The 18,802-nt window shown below is 40.1% G+C and overlaps 1 protein-coding gene across 2 annotated transcripts in view; it reads left to right on the top strand.

The window, feature by feature from the left end:
* Positions 1 to 18,802, top strand: part of LOC146378085 (mannosyl-oligosaccharide 1,2-alpha-mannosidase IA) — a 192,627-nt gene that overhangs the window by 61,626 nt on the left and 112,199 nt on the right. The gene's annotated exons all lie outside the window — the stretch shown is intronic.

The following is an 18,802-nucleotide window of genomic DNA, read 5'->3' as shown; positions in this document are numbered from 1 at the left end:
TGTTTCTACTTCAATCATGAAACTGATCAGTGATCAGCTGATCGGCTTTTCTCTCTTGTTTATTTATCGCCCACTTTGCGCCAGAAAGAGGAAACCAGCGGATGTCGCGGTAAACAACAGCAGCACGTTTAAGCTTGATCAGCTGTTGTTAGAATTTATTTAATATTAATTTCTAGTATCAGCTGATGTTTGCTGGAGCCACAGCTGTAAACCTGCTGGTCATGATATCGGTTTGGTTATCTGGTGAGAGGGAAACATGAAGATGAAACCAGGAGATGTCCTTACTGAATCATCAGAGCTGTGATGGAGAAACAGGTTTACCTTTTAGTTAACATGAATGAGTTGAAGGGAAGTTATGAACTGTTTCTGAGAGACAAATAACACCAGGATCCTTTTCTAAGTAGCTGACAGCTGGTAACTGTGCAGGGGCGGGTCTAGCAAAGTGTTGCCAGGGGTCCATGTAGGGCATTAAAAGGGAAAGGGGAGCACAAGGAAATACTTTCTTATTCTCATTTAAAATGTCTCACTTTTTAAAAAAATAATTATCTGAGTCTTACAACAAACAATTGATAGATTGATACATATATACCATCAGAACAGTGTACATCACTGTCACAACAGTGTTTATTTTCATTCAAAGGCTTTATGATTTTTCCTATAATGGCGAGCCGGTCTCTAGTCAAAATGCCCGGGATGATTTTTTTGTCCCAGTCCAGCCCTGTATGCAGCTCATCTGCAGTCTGGTGTTACCTACATCTTCCTATTCAGAAGGCAGAATTTCCGAGTTCTGAGTACAATCGAAAGCACCACGACTGCAGTTTTTGTGTTGGATTTAAAAAGCAGGCTAGGATAGATTCAGGTGTGGGATTTCTCTCGTGGAAATGTGCACATTATTTTTTCCTTTCTATTGGTAGGTGGCACAGTGCACTTGTGGCAAGTAAGCAAGCTAGAAGACTGGCAGTCTTGCTGGGTATCCAGTTACGGAAGCAACACATTAACAAGAGAATTCTGAGTAAAACCAAAGTTACTTTCCCTAGTAACTAGTTACTCTGAAAGTAACAAGTAACTTGAAGTAACTGAGTTACTTTTGATAGAAGTAACTAGTAATGTAACTAAGTTACTAATTTAAAGTAACTTACCCAACACTGGCCATTAGCATATGAATACTGGTTGGTTTGTGTGTCTCTTGGAAAAATGTAAGAAGAGGTAAGGTAGCAGAATCCAAACAAACAGAATTTAGGCATACTGGGATGACTGAAGGGCCACAGGCGGTGGTGTAACTTGGGTTAGCAATAAGCTGTTTTGTCATTGTGCAACATCGAAGTGTTGCTTACAAAGAAAAACAGTGGTCAAGATCTGTTTCCTGTAATACATTTTTTTAGGAGGATGGGGCCCAGCGGTGAAAGTGAATAGTTAAAGAAAACTGTAAAATTTATATGTTGTTGCAAAAGAGGCAATAGAGGTTTAAAGCTTTTCACAAAAACCTGCGCTAGTCCTTCAGGCTAAGACCACATATTGACCAGCTCTGGATCGTGCCTGGATTTTTACTTCTGATCGATGTTTTGTGGTTTTATAAAAAATAAAAAAGGAGAAAAGAAATCAGTTTATCAGTTTGGAGCAGTGTATTCAGTAGGTTTGGATTCAGCAATTGATCAACGTGACTGCTGCAGGATCACAGGAATATTTTTGAATTCTGCTGAGCACTGAGAGTATCTGTGTGTGTATTAATGGCTTGCTTTGTCATCGTATTTGTTTTTGCCATCCTGCTGTCAGTTTTAGACTGATTTTAAGACTAGACGTAAGGACATTTTTATTGTTTATATCTTCCACCATTCCTGCCCGTAGTCGGATAATTCCAATCCTCATGTATCATTTCTGTCACATACAGTCTCTGCATGAGACGAGAGACATGACAGACTACATATTTATCAGGCTCTTATTTACAATCTCTGATAAACTGTGCTGCTTTAGCGTTGGCTACCTGCAGGTTTCAGCGCCTCACCCAGCCTGTGAGTAAATAACGCGAGTGAAGACGCAGACACCTGCCCCGAACCGCTGCTGAGTTGATTAATAACAAATGCTCCCCCCGCCTTTCTATCAATGGATTTTCTTCTTACATTTCCAGTCAGAATTGTTCTTTCTTTCCCTTCCTTTTTCTCCCTGTGTTTCCTTCTTTTAGGACACACACATGCAGGGAGGCATTCCCACATACAAACACATAGATACACACTAAAGTAATAAATAAAAGCCCCAGGGTATGATTACAAAAGAAGGAGAGAGGAAAAAGGGGGTGTAATATGAGCCTTTCTGGGACTTATCAGCATTTTGCAGAGACACAGACACCAGAGAGACAAAAAAGCATTTGAATCCCAGCACAATGTGCAGGGCTGCATGCACTTGCCGCATATCAGAATCAACAGTATCTAATGACAAAAGAAGCTAGTTGGTGCTGAAAAGTGTCTCACTGAGCACAGTACTCTCAAGGCTTAAATGGCCATAAAAAAGTCCAGAGTGAAGTCACTCACACAAACGACAGTTGGACTAATATTAGCAAAACAAATCAAAATTTATTCTGTTTTTCTAATACTGTATCACTTCCCAAGCCCATCAGTCAAACCAAAATGGGAGCCAGAGCTGAGGTAAAAATGGATTGAAAAGAGGCACATAGGAAAAAAACAAATAAAGAGAATAACAGAAAAGATGGCTAAAGCAAGGACGAGACAGTGGAAAAACAAGCAAAAGGACCAAAAAGCAATAAAAATAAAAAGAATCAAGAGGCGGAGGAGTAATTTTGCACAAAACATCCAAGACGGCCGTTTTGGTTCGTTTGACTTTCTCTCCTCCATCTCAGTGGATCATCTGTAATGGCCATTCTCTGAAAAGCAAGCAGCTGCACGGACTCTAACTCATTTTCTCCTGCTCCCACGACACATTTTAGGGGGTAAAATGGATTGGAACTCAAGTGCAGAAAGCTTCTTTGAGACACACAACTGCTTTAACACCACGTTCCCAGACTGTGGTGGTTGGAAAAACTCGGGGGACGGACAACTTCCAAATGTGGAAGAAACTCTCTCTGTTCTAGCTAAGCATAAAGACTAGGCTGATTTTTAGCTGAGATTCATGCAAAAAGAAAAATGTGTAAAAACCTAAATCACATTAACTGCACTGAGGCCGTTTCCTTTTTGTGCGAGAACTTGCCTTGTTCGACAAGCTTTAATCCAAGGTCCTTACTTTGCCATGGCTGAATATAGTCCCTGGGTTCTTTTAATGGGAACAGAGCTGCCTTATACACACAGAGGCTTTTCATATTTAACATCAATCCATCCTTTCTGAAAGATTATGGCACCATAGGTTCTGTACCTGCACCTGACTCAACTGTTTCTATTTACTCGATGTTGAGCTGCATAAAGAGCCTCCCCTCCAGGTAATAAGTAGACAGAAGTTGGGTATGAGTTCCACAGCAGGATGCCTCTGAGCTTGTTATTAGGTCTATTTTGAGTGGCTTCTTAAGCTTTAGCATTAAAACTAACTAAAAAAAACACTGACCTTCTTTGAGACTGCTCAAAGACTCCAGAAGGCTTTTGTTCTGGTTGCTTTTCAAACGTCGCCCCCTCATCAGTTGAGGGTTGAAACACCTGAAAGAGAAGTTGCATATGATTGCATAGTGGTTATCAACAGACTTCCCTCTATGCTGGAAGGAAAGAAACCCCTAGTAGAAGAGTTGCTTTCTCTCTGCTGGTTGCATTTGTCTGGAGGGGATGTTAACTTTTGACTTGAATCCTTTAATCATCTGGACTTGAGAAGAAGCTATCCCCATCCTTTTTTGTTTTCCTGTAGGCACTAGTACCAGCTGATATTTTTATTTATTTATTTTATGGTTAAAATTTTAGTTGTGCTTGTTTCATACTGGTTTAATTTTGACACTACAGACCTACTCATATTCGCCATTTCCCATCTTTGCTTAACCTCTTTTTATGATAGCGTGTCCCTTTAAATCATCAGTAATGACTGCTCCGATTTTTCAAGCCTGACCTTTTATGGACTCCACGTCTGTCTTCACCTTGTTCCTCTCCTCAAGTGTTCAGCCTTTGCCTCTCATACCTCTGAAATGACACCATCCGTGTACACTTGTTTACTCACCCTCCATCTTCAAACAGAGCCATATCAAGAGATGGCGCAGAACGCACTGCTGCACTCGAGAATCAGGCAGCACTTGTATCCCACAACCTTTGTCACCCCATCTCTCAACACCATCTTCCTCTGTGATTTCTGCAGCTGTGTAATAGTTGTTATCTGAGAGGCCAGGAGGCGATACGATTAGTGTTTCTTGAGGTGCGGATTTCACACTAAGAAAGAAAGACTAATCCTATGGTTTCACATCTGTGTTTACAGTATATTATATTACAGGGTCACCTTCAGTTGATGTTTTTTCCTCCCTCCTTTTTAACTGTTAATATTTGTGTAGTTTTCTGCCTGAACTGCTTGTAGCCTCTGGCTCTGAACTCTCTGCTCTCTGCTCTTATAGCCCTGGACATCATGTTGCATAACATTAAAGAATAGTAAGACCTGGCTCGTTAATGCATTTGGAGTGGATCGATATCTTGGCACACAAGTGTTTCCGTCATACCAATAACATGGCCTTTAGCCTGCAGCTTTAGAGCGCTTCAAAAATGTCTGAGTGAGTTCTTGACCTTTTCTGTACAGACACTATAATGTCTCGCGGTCTAAATCTTTTATTCCCCCTCCAGGCTTGCGTTATAAGAAAATATACCCTAGATGAAAGTAGTCAGTAATCCCTTCGTCTGTGGCTTTACAAAGGGCTTTAATGCTTTTACGTTAAACCATCGATGCAATTTGCAGTCATGTCACAGCATGCTGTTTTGGTTAAATAACACACGAGACACAGACTGTAAATAAAGATGAAACTGAAACATTTCTCAAGTATCCAGGATTTGGATTATTTTCCATAGTTTGTGTGTGTGTGTGTCTGTTCTTTTAAAAAAATAATAATAATCAGTGTATTTTTTTTAATGATTAAAAAAATCAATTAATATTCATCCATTATCCGCTACTTGTCCAGGTCACGTTATATAATCTTGTATATATTGTCATGAAATTTTGAGGCAGCAGTCTTAATCCCACAGAGCTCAAGGTGCTCAGCTTTTTCTATGATTGGTGGATGTTAAGGGAAAATTGTACTTAGTAGCCAGTATAAGCTTTTAATGATATAAGTTTACATATGATAGAATACTGCATGATGACCTTTTCCCTGCTTAGAACTGATTGTCCTTTTCATTGTTCAGAACTGATTGCTCTTTATAAAACGTGTTCTGATATTTCTATCTGAATCTTCCCACAGCGATAGTAAGAAGTTGAACAAGCAGTTCTGACCTCGCACACACACACACGCACAATCACATATGCACATGCTCACGTATCAACATTCCACTGAACAAATGTTTTAATTTTCCTTCTGTATAAATAAAAGACACGTGCAGGGATCCCCAATCCCAGTCCATGAGGGCCGGTGTTCCTGCAGGTTTTAGATCTCACCCTGGGTCAACACACCTGAATCACATGAGTAGTTCATTACCAGGCCTCTGGAGAACTTCAAGACATGTTGAGAAGGTAATTTATCCATTTAAATCAGCTGTGATGGATCAAGGACACATCTAAAACCTGCAGGGACACCGGCCCTCGTGGACTGGGATTGGGAACCTCTGGACAAGTGCAAGAACAGAGCGCTGATCACAGGGCCCCACTCTCTGATGTGAGCGCTCTGTGAAACGCCCTTGCAAGTCAAAACTGCAGCGTCTGTGTGTGTCTTCACTCTTAGACTCTCAGCTGAAGAAGTGTCATTTAGAATAAATCTCTTGACAGTGGAAAAATGCAAGTCAATACGAACAAACCCTACCAGTCTGAATCGCACAAAAAAAATACAGATTTTGACACAACCAGCTCTGTTTTGAATCCCTATAAAAGACCTTTTATCTCTTTTCCTTATTTTGTATTGGGAACTATAATAAAAACATAAGAGACAAATGTTACTTCTCACTTATAGATAGCACAGGCAATAAAAAAAAAAGAAAAAAAAAAGAAAAACTGAATCAGCATCAGATGTATCGGCCAGACAATCCGATGCCTGCGCCTGTGAGTGTTCGTCTAACTGGATATGGATCAAGCCATTTTTGGAAGGGTTAATAATCACTATGCTGGGACTCAATTCATCTAATCTGAAGAAAATTTTCAGTGTTGGCCATGGCAAGCTGAATCAGGCTGCTCATGTTAAAAACTGGCACATAATAAAAGCTAAATGTATTGACATTCAATAGTGGATTTGAAAGGATTTGGATATGATAAAATCCTAAGAACAATTTTAAGATGCAGGCATTGATTCACGGCTCCGGAAACATGCTAGATGGTTTTGCATGTGATTATTTCTCTTTATGTCATTTTGCTATGGTCATTAGCATGCAAAGTGCAGCTTTGTACTGTAGTGTATATTACAACCTCATAAATTATTATTATCGCTCCTTAAGTGAAGACCTGTTACAGATACAGTCAGCAACAGTTGCTCTGATTTTAAGCTAAATCTCAAGTAACATATTCAATGAATATTTATCCGTCTATCGCTGGATGTCAGCAGGCCGGACGTCACTCTGTGCTGCTCAAAAATTCCAAAGAGAAGTATTGACGTGTTAATATAGTCATGATCCGCTCAAAGGCTTAGGCTCCCATTGTTTTTAATTGAAGATGATATTTGGGGGATTTACTGGATGTGGGTGTAAGCAGTGAGATGCTCTGCTGTGTGTGAATGTGCCAGAGGATAAGGAAGTGGAGGGTTTATTGTCTGAGCATTGAAATTGGGTTTTTTTTTTTTTCTGCGTTGGGATTTCATTAAAGTGAGAGAATAGGGCTGTCAAACAGTTCTAGCAAGGTGACTGATGTCTCCTCGCTACCTCAAAGGCAAAGAAACAGAATATATAACGTTCTTCACCCTGCGTTCGTAGCATACCAAAAATACTTATTGCATTTTGAATTACTGGTGACTGAAAGTGATGATAAATTAAAGAATGATTCCTCAAGAGGTTTTTCTGCTTATCTATACATGTGGCATGCAAGTTGAGTTACTGAATTAAAAGTTAGGAGGTCTGTCTTGTCATGCTAATGGAGGCTGAGCATTGCAATTTTATCCGTTTAACTAAGTGCTTCCTTTATGATCGATGATTTGCTTAAGGGGCAGTTGGGCATTTCTGTTTGTACTCAGAAAATGATCATCCGACAGATGTTTTGGAGAAAATATTATGCAGAAGTAAATGATCTCATTTCTCACCAGTTTCATGTGGTGGACTTGTACCATATTAATCCAGTAAAGCCACAGCGCAAACTTTTGAGTGCATATTGAGTCCTATCAGCACAAATGTAATCAGTAATATTGGTTTCATTGATCTTTTCTGAGGAAATACAATTTTTTTTTTTTTTTATCAGGATATATGCAAACTAATTCACTACTATCAACATTTGGTACCCAAATATTTTTTTTTCTTTCCTGAGAAGTCACAGTTTTAAGATGCAGCGGTGAAGCCGATATCCTCATGACATCAGAGTTCAAAGTCGTGCTTCTGTGTTTGAAGAATCGTATGGGGAAAGGAACGTACTTCAAAGCTGCCTGCATATATTAATGGGTCTGTATAATGTTCACACATTGTGAAGAGCCATTAGTGAATGCATTTGTGAACATTTCTTTCAGCTTGTTACCCGGACGCACACTTGTGACACGATGTTAATGGTTTGCTCTGTGAGTAAATTTGTGCCACTTTTGCAGCTGCTGCAAAATGTAGCAATTAAAAGTAAAATGTGTGCGGCTCAAAGTTTTCTGTGAAAGATTTTCATGGTGAACGTTTGTGTTTTATGGAGCTGTGTGACATCCACTAGCTAGATCACATTGTCTACATTTTATGGTCTCTGGATCACTATAAGCGTGGCGCAAATCCAGTGCCACAAACTATCACGATGGTCAACCCAGCAGAAAATGATCTGTACTGCCTGACCATCATCACCACTCCCAGTTATTTTGAAGCAAAGGACAGAATTTTTGGCTGCTCAGTGAAGTCCATGTTATCTCAATCTAACACACTCTTCACTCTGAGTGATTGCAAAACCTACACTACATATCCAGCTGAAATGATATCTGCATTTCAGCTGGATATTATTATCAGTCTCACTTTTAAAATGCTATACATCCCAAAGTTTGTGGCCTCATTTCAAGATTTCTACAGCAGGACATTGAAAATTAGTTTCAAAATCACGATCCACGCAAGAAACAAGTCCAAGCGGTTCCAGGTTGAACACTATCCCCAGGCAGCTCACTCAAATAATCAATATGTCGGAGAAAAATTACTTCTGTAGGTCCTTCTTTCACTTCTGCTTTCTGCTGTTCCTCTATCTTTTACCTTACTCTTTCTAATAATACTGTAAAAGTTCTGTAATGGTTTATATTTACTTTCACCAACCCATCATTTTCTGTAGCATCCCTGCAATTTCATCACTGGCTTGTTTCTGAGGAGAGAGCTGCTGTCAGCAAGAAGTGTAAAAGTGGATGATAGTCAGTCAGTTAGGGTTTTCTGAGGGATTTGGGGGCATGAGGTACTTCTTTGGAAAAGTTTCTGTTACTCCACTAAGTTTAGAAACCCCTCTGCTCTCCACTTGCTCAGATTCCATCAGCTTCTCTGGCAAGGTCTATTGATTGGGCTGGCTCGGTGATCCACAGTAACTGAAAGGAAGGAAAACGGTTTGACTGGAGGCTCCTGTGCAAACAAACATGACTTTGGAAAGTAGGGCTCTGAATGCATAAAGAAAGAGCAGCTCCTTGAACACAAGCTTTAATCCAGTGTTTCAACAATGTTGCGTACTCTAAACAATGAGCGCCACTGAAGCTCTGAGTCGAGAGATGTTTATCTAATAGCGAATGTAACGTTTGCATCGAATTGTTGTAAAGCAAATGACTAATTATGCATCGTTTTCTCTTTGGGCTTGTAATTATGTTCGGAAAGTAGGCTTGGTAAGCCACGAGCAACACTGTGAGATGTGCAGGAGGCCTAACAAATAGTCTGATATTCATTCTCCCTCTAGCTAAGGTTTTCGTTTCCACTTCATCTCTAGCTAAAGCTGATAAACCAGCTAGTCACCAACCCCGTTCATCTGGTGCCTGGCAGGCAGCGTTATTGGTGAAACTGCTGTGGTGAAAGCAAAGAGAGTGAGTAGCAACAATTAAGCTCCAATATGTTCCTGTGAGCTGTGGGAACTACAGACTCTTAAGCTGTAGTTCCTGTGATGGTCATTAGATGCTGGCTTGGAAAAGCACACTTTAACTGTTCTGCAGTGCTTGAAACAACCCAAACTTCTCTGTGTATGCTACGCGTTTATACTAGTTGCAGTGGCTAACGAGAGAAATGATGTTGAGCCTTGCTTTGGTGCCTCTGCCTGAACAGTTTTACACACATTGTGCTCAGTTTTGCATCGTATTGCTTCAGTGACTGACCTATAAAGAATAGCCCACCTGGAGTCACCTCAGAAACAGGTCAGTGATTTTACAGATACAGATATGTCCATTTTTTTTTTTTTTAGTCTGGGTTTTGTCTACATAAAATATTTCTAATTTCCATTTCTGCAGGTGTGCCTCTGACAGTTTTAATCCTTTGCAGCAATTCAGTGCAATTCAATTCAGGTTTATTCGTATGGTGCAAAATCACTTTCATAACTGGCACGTCAAGAGGTTTTATAGAACAAGGTAAAGACCCTGCAGTATTTTAAAGAATACATAGAGAGACAGCATTATGTGGTTAGGCTTCAATTCTAACTTTGTTGCCTTTATGACTGTTGGGGGGTTGCTTTTGCCCTCTATAACTTCTAAAGCTGATATAGACTGCCAGGAGTCGTTTCAGGGCTCATACAAGATTTAGCCTTTTATTTGAGCTTGAAGCTGAAATCGAATCTTTTTTTTTTTTTTTTTTTTAGTTTTTAGTTTTTAAGCCTTATTTATATCTTTTTTCCAACTCTGTTGTCATATTTCCCTTTATAGAAAACAAGTAGACTCTACTGGGGCTATTTTAGCACATTAACAGTTCAGGTTTACCTCCCCAACAATTCAACACCAGAGTCCAGACACTTTAATAGGGTCCTTGTGGCACTTCTCTCTTTTCTGGCATGAATCTTTCATGGTGCACCGAAACTCTCAATCCACTAGTGGTGGACGCTCAGGAGACAGTTTGGCACACGCTAAGGATCTCTCCTAATGATCCGTGCTGGAGAGAGCGGTGTGGACACCTGCCAAAGAAAGAGGGATACATTTTTATATATATATATATATATATAATTTTTTTTTTTTTTTTTTTTTTTGTGGTAGCTGGCCTGATGAATTTCACATCAGACAAAAATCCTGAAAGATTATTTTCTGGTTAGTATCTGAAAAGGCAGATCTAAAGCTTGGAGCTTGAATCCAGGTGTCCCCATCAGTTGTAACACTTGCATGCTTAAATAATGTTCCTTGCAGCTGGGTGTAAGTGTCTCTGAGTGTACCAATTGATGCTAATTACAAACACTATGTGGACACATTCTAATCAGAAATCTGTTTTGGCTTTACAGTTATTTAACATTCAGTATTTTGTAGCTTCTCTGGGAAAAAAAACAATACAGCTCTGACTTTTAATAAAAAAAATAAAATAAAAAAAAAAGCTTATACTCTGAAGCATCTTTTCTGCTCCGCTTGCAGTATTATCCCCCAATTTAAACAATATCTGTAATGGGGATGGTTGGCTGATGTTGATCCCAGACATTCATTAATTCCATGCATGAATGATCTACAGCTCAGTTCTTCCTGGTTGTCCGACTGTGGCTCTTGTTTTGGGACTTGCTCGTAATTGACCAGAGTGTTGTGCTGACTCAGGGTGGCCTCACTGGCCTTCAGAGGCCAAGAAGGCTGTGTCACCACTCACAATAAATGTGGATTTAATAGGCAGGAAATGGCTCTGCTCCAGAGCAGGTCTAATACGAGATGGAAAGGTATTCAAGTTTAGGTGGGAAGTTTAAGGCAGAAACAATGGGAGGAAGCTGATTCTGTGTTTTTCCTGCCAAAGGTGCAGCTGGTTTCAGGTGATGACACAGCACCTCGTTAACGCAGCAGTGACTCGAGGCTATCATGCCAGGGTGCCGGGGTGATTTATTATCCGTTTTCCAATGAAAGTCTCCTCAGATTAGAGGGATGCCTCGCTTGTGGAACCAAATATAACAACTGCATTACAAAACAGGCAGGTTGGGAAAAGTGTCAAGAGCATTTTGAGGTGCGCTTCATGTTTATTTATGAGAGCAGGCTCTTGTCCGTGTAGTCTGAAATAATCCAAGTTGTTTATCTGAGAAAGCGATAAACAAGTCAACATGATTTGTGTATTTTTTATTTTTTCCCCCCACAAAAGGAATACACAGAGCATACAGGTATACAGGGAGTTGGCAGTTTCACTAAAACAGTATAGAAGCATACCACTGGCTCGTTTACTGTATAATCGACCTGTGAACATCAAAATACTGGTCCTTCTGTAACCGTTACCTGCTGTTGTTTTGCATGCTATTTTCTGCCTCTACTGTAGTTTCTCATGCCGGGTCATTGCTGGATATGCACTGTAGTACAATGAAAAAATCTCATTACAGAGGGGGATCAGATTAGCCGATAGTACAGCATATAGAATGAACCACTTACTGCTATTTTAGATTTACTCAAACGTAACAAAAATACAAGTCATGTAGCTCTATGTCTCCTTCTTTCCTGGATAAAGCTCTCTCTGTCTGTGTCACGGATGAAGCTGTGGGGAACATTAATCTGAAAGTGACCTTTATGTGAATGTCAGAATGACGTTACAGATTGATGAAGCCATAAATGTCTGAAAAAATGGGCTTTAGTTGCTTTGAGGACTTAATTGAGCTTAAAATCAGGCTGATGAAATTTCATAATTTTATAGTATGTGGGGAAAAAAACAAATATGGATGACAAGTGACACATGAATCTGAGGTAACATCTTTTTCATTTATTTTTCGGGGGGTGTAAGATATTTCTCAAAAGTTTTCTTAATCCCCACAGCACTGCTATAGATGGTGGTGATGTCATGGTGTGCAAGAACCGTTTCTGTCCCCATAAATGAAGACCTGCTCTAAATAGTTGTCTAAAATAAACTACAAGCCGCTTATCATTGTATATCCCTTGGCTCTGGGCCATTGAATCAAAGCTCAGTTGTTTACAGTCAACCTATAAGGTTATCTTCAGCTTAAATGTTATTTAATAATCGTTCTATATCTATTTTTTTTGGTCATCCTTGTTTATAAAGTAATAACAATACAATGATAACACCCAAAAATAGTTATTATTATTAACCAGTTGCCATGTTTTCTTTTCTACTAATGTACAGAGGTTACACTCTTTTTGCTCAACGTTGATGTGCTAATAATGATGCTGTAATAACTACTACAGAATACTGATTAATAAGACTGAAGAGACATGTTTTTGGTTTTGGTAAACTGATCAGACATTTAGAATAAAATTAGTCCAAATGCTGTGATAGGACAAAAGGTTTCACTGTGACAGCTCCTGACTGATTGTTACAAATAATTACTAAAAATAACATCATTATGTGCAACTCTGCAACATGAAGTCATAACCCTTATTATGTTACCTGAAATTATTCCATAACCCGTGGGTTATGAGCTCTTCTTCTAGTGGGTGAGTTATGCCTGCTTTGTGTTTGGAGATGATGTTCATAGCTGTGATGAATCTTGTAACATCCGGTGTTTTTGAGAGGAGGACAGAAATAAAAGGCAGTCTGTCTTCTTTAGATGTTGTAAAATCCAATCGGTAAGATAAACACATGCATAAAAGCCTGCATGTTGTAGCCAGTGCAGCAGTTGGTTGCCAGTATTGGGGTGCAGTGCCAAGTGAGCGCAGCTTGTTCCAGTCTGACAGAGTGGACTCTAAAAAAATTCAGTTACTTTTTATTTTTCCTTGCTCAGTAAGAGCAGAGACACTATGTTGATAAAAAATATTGAGCCTTTTAATCTTTGAAATTACATGTTTTCAGTCCCATTAAGTATAACGAAATGTGATATATAAATACAGTTGCCATTGCCACAGGTGTATAAAATCAGGCACCTAGCCAGGCGGCCCCTTTACAAACATTTGTGAAATAATGGGTCGTTGGAAAGAGCTCGCTGAATACGAGTGTGGTGCTGTAATGGGATGCCACTATTGCAGCAAATCAGTTTGTGAAGCTTTTTCCCTTCTAGATATTCCACAATCAACTGTAAGTGGTCTTATTGCAACATGGAACGATTTAGAAACCACAGCACCTCAGCCACAAAGCAGTACAGCGCATAAAGTTAGAGAGGTTGCAGAGTGCTGTGCTCTGCTCACTGCTGCAGATTCCCAGACCTCTGCTGGCTTCAATATCAGCACAAAAAGGGATCTTCACACCTGTAACATCTACACAACCTCTACAGAGAAAATATCTATCCATCCATCCATCTATTTTCATCCGTTTATCGGAGGCCGGGTCACGGGGGCAGCAGCCCAAACATTGAAGCCCAGACATCCCTCTCCCCAGCCACCTCCTCCAGCTTATCCGGGGGAACACCAAGGTGTTCCCAGGCCAGCCGAGAGATATAATCTCTCCAGCGTGTCCTGGGTCTGCCCCGGGACCTCCTCCTGGTGGGACATGCCCGGAAAACCTCGCCCAGGAGGCATCCTTGTCAGATGCCTGAACCACCTCAACTGGCTCCTTTCGATGTGGAGGAGCAGCAGCTCTACTCTGAGCCCCTCCCGAAAGGCCGAACTTCTCACCCTATCTCTAAGGGAGAGGCCAGCCACCCTTCGGAGGAAGCCCATTTCCGCTGCTTGTATTTGCGATCTCGTTCTTTCGGTCACTACCCACAGCTCGTGACCATAAGTGAGGGTAGGGACATAGATCGACCGGTAAATTGAGAGCTTCGCTTTTACACTCAGCTCTCTCTTCACCACAACAGACCGGTACAGCGTCCGCATCGCCGCAGCCGCTGCACCAATCCATCTGTCGATCTCCCGCTCCCTTCTCCCATCACTCGTGAACAAGACTCTGAGATACTTGAACTCCTCCACTTGGGGCAGGAACTCGTCCCTGACCCGGAGTGGGCACTCCACCCTTTTCCGGCTGAGGACCATGGCCTCAGATTTGGAGGTGCTGATTCTCATTCCCAACGCTTCACACTCTGCTGCAAACCGTTCCAAGGTGAGCTGAGAAAATAACAAAATGATAAGAGGAGCATCTCAATTTCAGCTTTATCTATTTAAAATTTTGTGTTATATACGTGGATTTTTATTATTTGAGCTATTTTTAAAAATATTTTGTAAATGTTGTAAATTATTTAATCGGTGTGTCGATTTGTTACAACTTACTCTCTTTAGCAACTGTGACCACATAATTACCTCTGGGATTAATAAAGTATCCTGATTCATGACATGACATGGTCTCAGGCACAAAGAAGCCCCGCCCACCTGCTAATCTGTGTGCCGTGAGCATCCAATGAAACGTAAGTTGGCTCAAAATGAAGGAGTAAAGAGCTTAAACATCTTGTTTCAGACAGTGGTTGAACTGAGGGGTTGCAAAAGACCCAGTTTTAGATAAATAAGGATCACTTTGAACAGTGAATCAAATATGGAATGGGAAATGAGAAATGAGTCCCTCTCTACTTCAAACCAAAGACTATAACATAGTGGAACATATTCATAAGTGCCTAACAGAGAAAACACAGAGCATTATGTCATCCTGTGGTTCTTATGCAACACCAAACAGTGGAAGCAGCAGATGGACGCCATCGACTCTAAATTATGACGAGTTGTGAGGGGAAAACTGCAGATTTATATTGTTTGGGAATAACCATATGGGAACCCCCTCTTGCTGAGTAATTGAATTGTGTTTGCATTTGCTGTGGAATGCCGTGGGTCACATTATTAAAATATATGCTCAGCCCTACCGTTCAGAGGACTTATCACTTCATCAAAACTTCCGATTCAGACCTACCCCTCTGGCACACTCTCGTTATACGGTCTCTTTCATTGTAGCAGTGGTTTTGCTTTAGAAGCTGCTTTTTTCTTCTACTTGTTCTTCTTCTTTTTTCCCGTCAGAGAAACCTCAGCTCAGATTGTCTCTGCCAGATGCTTCCTTACTCTAAATCATCTTTTGAAGTTCTAATCACGGATATAAATGGCCCGTAAAAGCCCTTTTGTGGCTGCCAGTTATTGTATGTCCAGATATAACAAAATGGTTTGAACTCACAAAAAGTGACCAACCAGCTGTCGGCTTTAGATCCTGAACCTCTTGCTAACAACAACCCATTGAAGTCCCTTTTCCACTTGTTCTTTCATGACTTCTCACACATGACTCACAGATTTGCATATCAGCCCCTTCTTAGTCACCGGCAGTGTGCGATTATGCACCTTCTGATACATTCTGTTTGTACATTAATATAAGCAGCAGATGTGGGTTGAACAGATGCAGGAACCCCAAAGCGTATCGTCCTTTGAGTGTACAAAAAGCACATCTACACATTCAGCAAAATTGTTCTAAATGATATAACCAGCCATTCATCTTTTGTGTGAAGCTGATGCATAACTGTTCAGTTTATACGGATTACACCACTAACAGAGTCTGATATACACCTCGAGATGACAAATGTTTTGTCTTTTGTATTTTGCAACCTTAAAAATGTAATTTTTCATTAAAATTCATGTCAAGCTTTTTATGGATTTATCCAATGACACACTTCTTTTAATCTTGCCACAGCAAATGTTTAAGATCCTGCTTCATTCCATTCCCCATTTTTGTGGCTTTAGATATCCTTGCTATTGCTCTGATTGATGCTGATCAGTTTGGGGTCCCTGCAGTCTAGAATTTTACTGACTTAACTGTACACTCCTGTAGTGTAAGGGAGATTGATGAGCAACTCTATAAAACCACATCTGGATATCCACTATGTTTTTATAGTCTAGGTGGTTCTAATCCTCTGGGCTGACATTAACTAGATTTAATTTCTTTTTAGCCAAAAAAACAGTATTGCATTTTTAAAAAATATAGCAGGAAGGGAAATGAATACTTGGATATGATCTGGATCACATATACCCATCTCGGCCATGTGATCAGCAATATATCACCATGTGACCAGCTTTTGACCTACGGTCCTGGTTTGTTTTAATCACTGGCCCGCTCGTGGATCGCCTCTCCCAACAACGAGCCAATTAGTTCAACCAAAGAACAGTCGGAGCGCTGTCAGATCACGTCTGTGTCTTCTCTGTGTGCCCCTGGAAATGGATCATTCATCCATTTGCCCTCTTGAATAAGCAGCTTTGGGGATAGCATGCTGGGCTGCTGCTGCAGCAAATATTGACCGGTGCAGATTGCGTCACGATGGTGTGTCGATGTGTCTGTACACCAACAGTCGTATAGCTGTGTGACCTCGATCTTCCCACGCTGTGACCCCTGCATTTGATTTTCATCTACCTATTAAATACTACAGTTTAAGAATGAAATCCTCTATTTTAGCATACTCTGAAGTCAATCTGTTGCTGATTAATGCTGCCATTTTACTTCTTTTGCTTTTCTTAACATTTATTTGATGATTAAGTCCAACTTCCATCATGCCATTTAAATTTTTTTTTAATGCTGTGGCATATCGTCTGTAACATCCTTCAAAAAGAAACGGAGAAGGACGAGGAGTTTTAACATTTACCAAATCCTGCATTTTGTGCACTTTTTCCTATTACTTTTGTGCTTTGGCTTTTAAATCCACCAGAGGAGTGAGACAGGCTGACATTATAAAAGATGGTGTAAGTTTTAAATAAAACTTGAGACGTTTGCTGGTTTTCATTCTGTGAGGCAGAGCGTTCTGTCGAGACGCAGCGAGGCTGGCTCTGGCTATTTTTGTTCTTTAAACATTTACTGGAGAAAATGATTACCTTTGTGAACATATTTCCAGCGTAAGATTCATTGCTTCTATTTCCCTTAATCATATTGGGTGCTTGTTTTTCCACATTCTGAGAGATTGCTGCTGCTTTCATTGTCAGTATTCATTTGTGTAAATGGGAAAAGGCGCTGTTTAAAAAATGCTGCTTTGTCAGATTTAATGCCAGGTCTGAAGTAAGGAGAAACAACAGTGATGACCCTTTACTGATCTGCGAAAGGTTTTCGCTACATAGTCATTCAATATGTGGTGCAATTAAAATGCCAAGCAATAAATTATACCGGCACCGCAGCTCCAGAATAGTTATAGGGCTCATAATTCATTTGATACCAAATCTTACCACCCTGAATTTAAGACTAATTTGAGCAGTGCGGTTGTTTCCAGTGTGAAGGATAGCCGGAGCTCTGTATGCTTTGTGGTATCTATAATAAGCTTTTAGGGTGAGAGGATTTTCAGCTGGAGGCCCTGTCAGCAATAATCAGATTCATATTTATTTCCCAAAGCTTCATATGAAACCACCTTCAGAGAGAAGTCTTACAGCATACTATACTGATAATAGAGATGACATCATCTGGTGGGGATTTTGGAAATCCTGACACATCTGCCCACATCTGTGCACATACTGACCGCTTTGGGTTGCGTTTGCTGTATTGTGTGCAACAAGAAGATGAATTTAATGAACCTGTCACTGCTGAAAGCACTTTGTGCAGTTTCAGCTGTAATTACTTTTTAGTTTATTTTCAAGCTTTCTGCACTGAGCACCCGTTCATGCATCGTGGCATTTCTTTTACGATGGTATAAAAAAAAACATTACATTTTTTATTTGGGGTGCTTTGATGCCCAATTATGATAGCCGCTGAACCAAAGGGAAACGTTGCTTAAACGAGAGGTCCTCTGTAACTACAAATGATCCATGTTTATTAGCAGTACAATGGTTGCAGATGCATTTATATTGTGGAGCTAAAATGTAGGATTCCCATTTATATCAGTGCATTCAGAGTTGCAGAGCCTTTGCTAGAATGTCTCTAGCGAAGAGCTCAATGTCATTGTGTGGGAGCTGGAGATCTATTGGTAATCAACAGCAAACACTGGAAGCTTTGGCAGCAGGCTCGGTCTGGGTGCTTTAGCTCACTGAACAGTTCAGCGGGAGAGAGTGGAGTTCTTGCAGGAGAGAAAGACATAAAATAAAAGGCTGTGAAAAGTGGGTAAATCTTGCAACAAAGCGGCAACATTGTTGCAAGATTTACCCACTCGAGTCGAGATGGTGGCAACAATTCAGTTTACATGAACTAAATCATGACGATTTAGTTCCACATTTTAACCAAACCAGTATCCTAGATCTCAATAGTTTTATCAGCTACGGTGTAGATGTGGGGACAATGGATGGAATCCCATTTTGTGCAGATGTTCATCGACCCCAGAAAACAACTCATTGAACCCTGATTTTTCTTTTCTTATTGTAACCATTAAGTCAATATTTGTTTATTTCTCATGAAGTTTTGCTATATTTACGTTACATTTTCTACATATATTCATATTCCCCTCAGGATACTTGTAATCACTTTGTTGATCTCGGTAAAAAGTCAAGGATGTAAAAATTGATGCTGTGATTCACATTTGATTCTTACTCTTGTTTCATTAGGTTTCAGAAGAAAGTAGGTTAAAAGAGAATTTTTACTGAATCAGTTCTGATTTCTTTTTATTTTTCATTTCATTGCATTTACAAGTTCTTTCTCAAGAAAATACGGACAATGTTAAGATTACGCTGCCA

The sequence above is a fragment of the Perissodus microlepis genome, chromosome 11, assembly GCF_051167445.1.
Source record: "Perissodus microlepis isolate ML-2025 ecotype Zambia chromosome 11, ASM5116744v1, whole genome shotgun sequence".
Classification (NCBI taxonomy): Eukaryota; Metazoa; Chordata; class Actinopteri; order Cichliformes; family Cichlidae; genus Perissodus; species Perissodus microlepis.
Note: the sequence above shows the minus strand (reverse complement) of the source record. Positions and strands in the feature narration are given on the sequence as shown.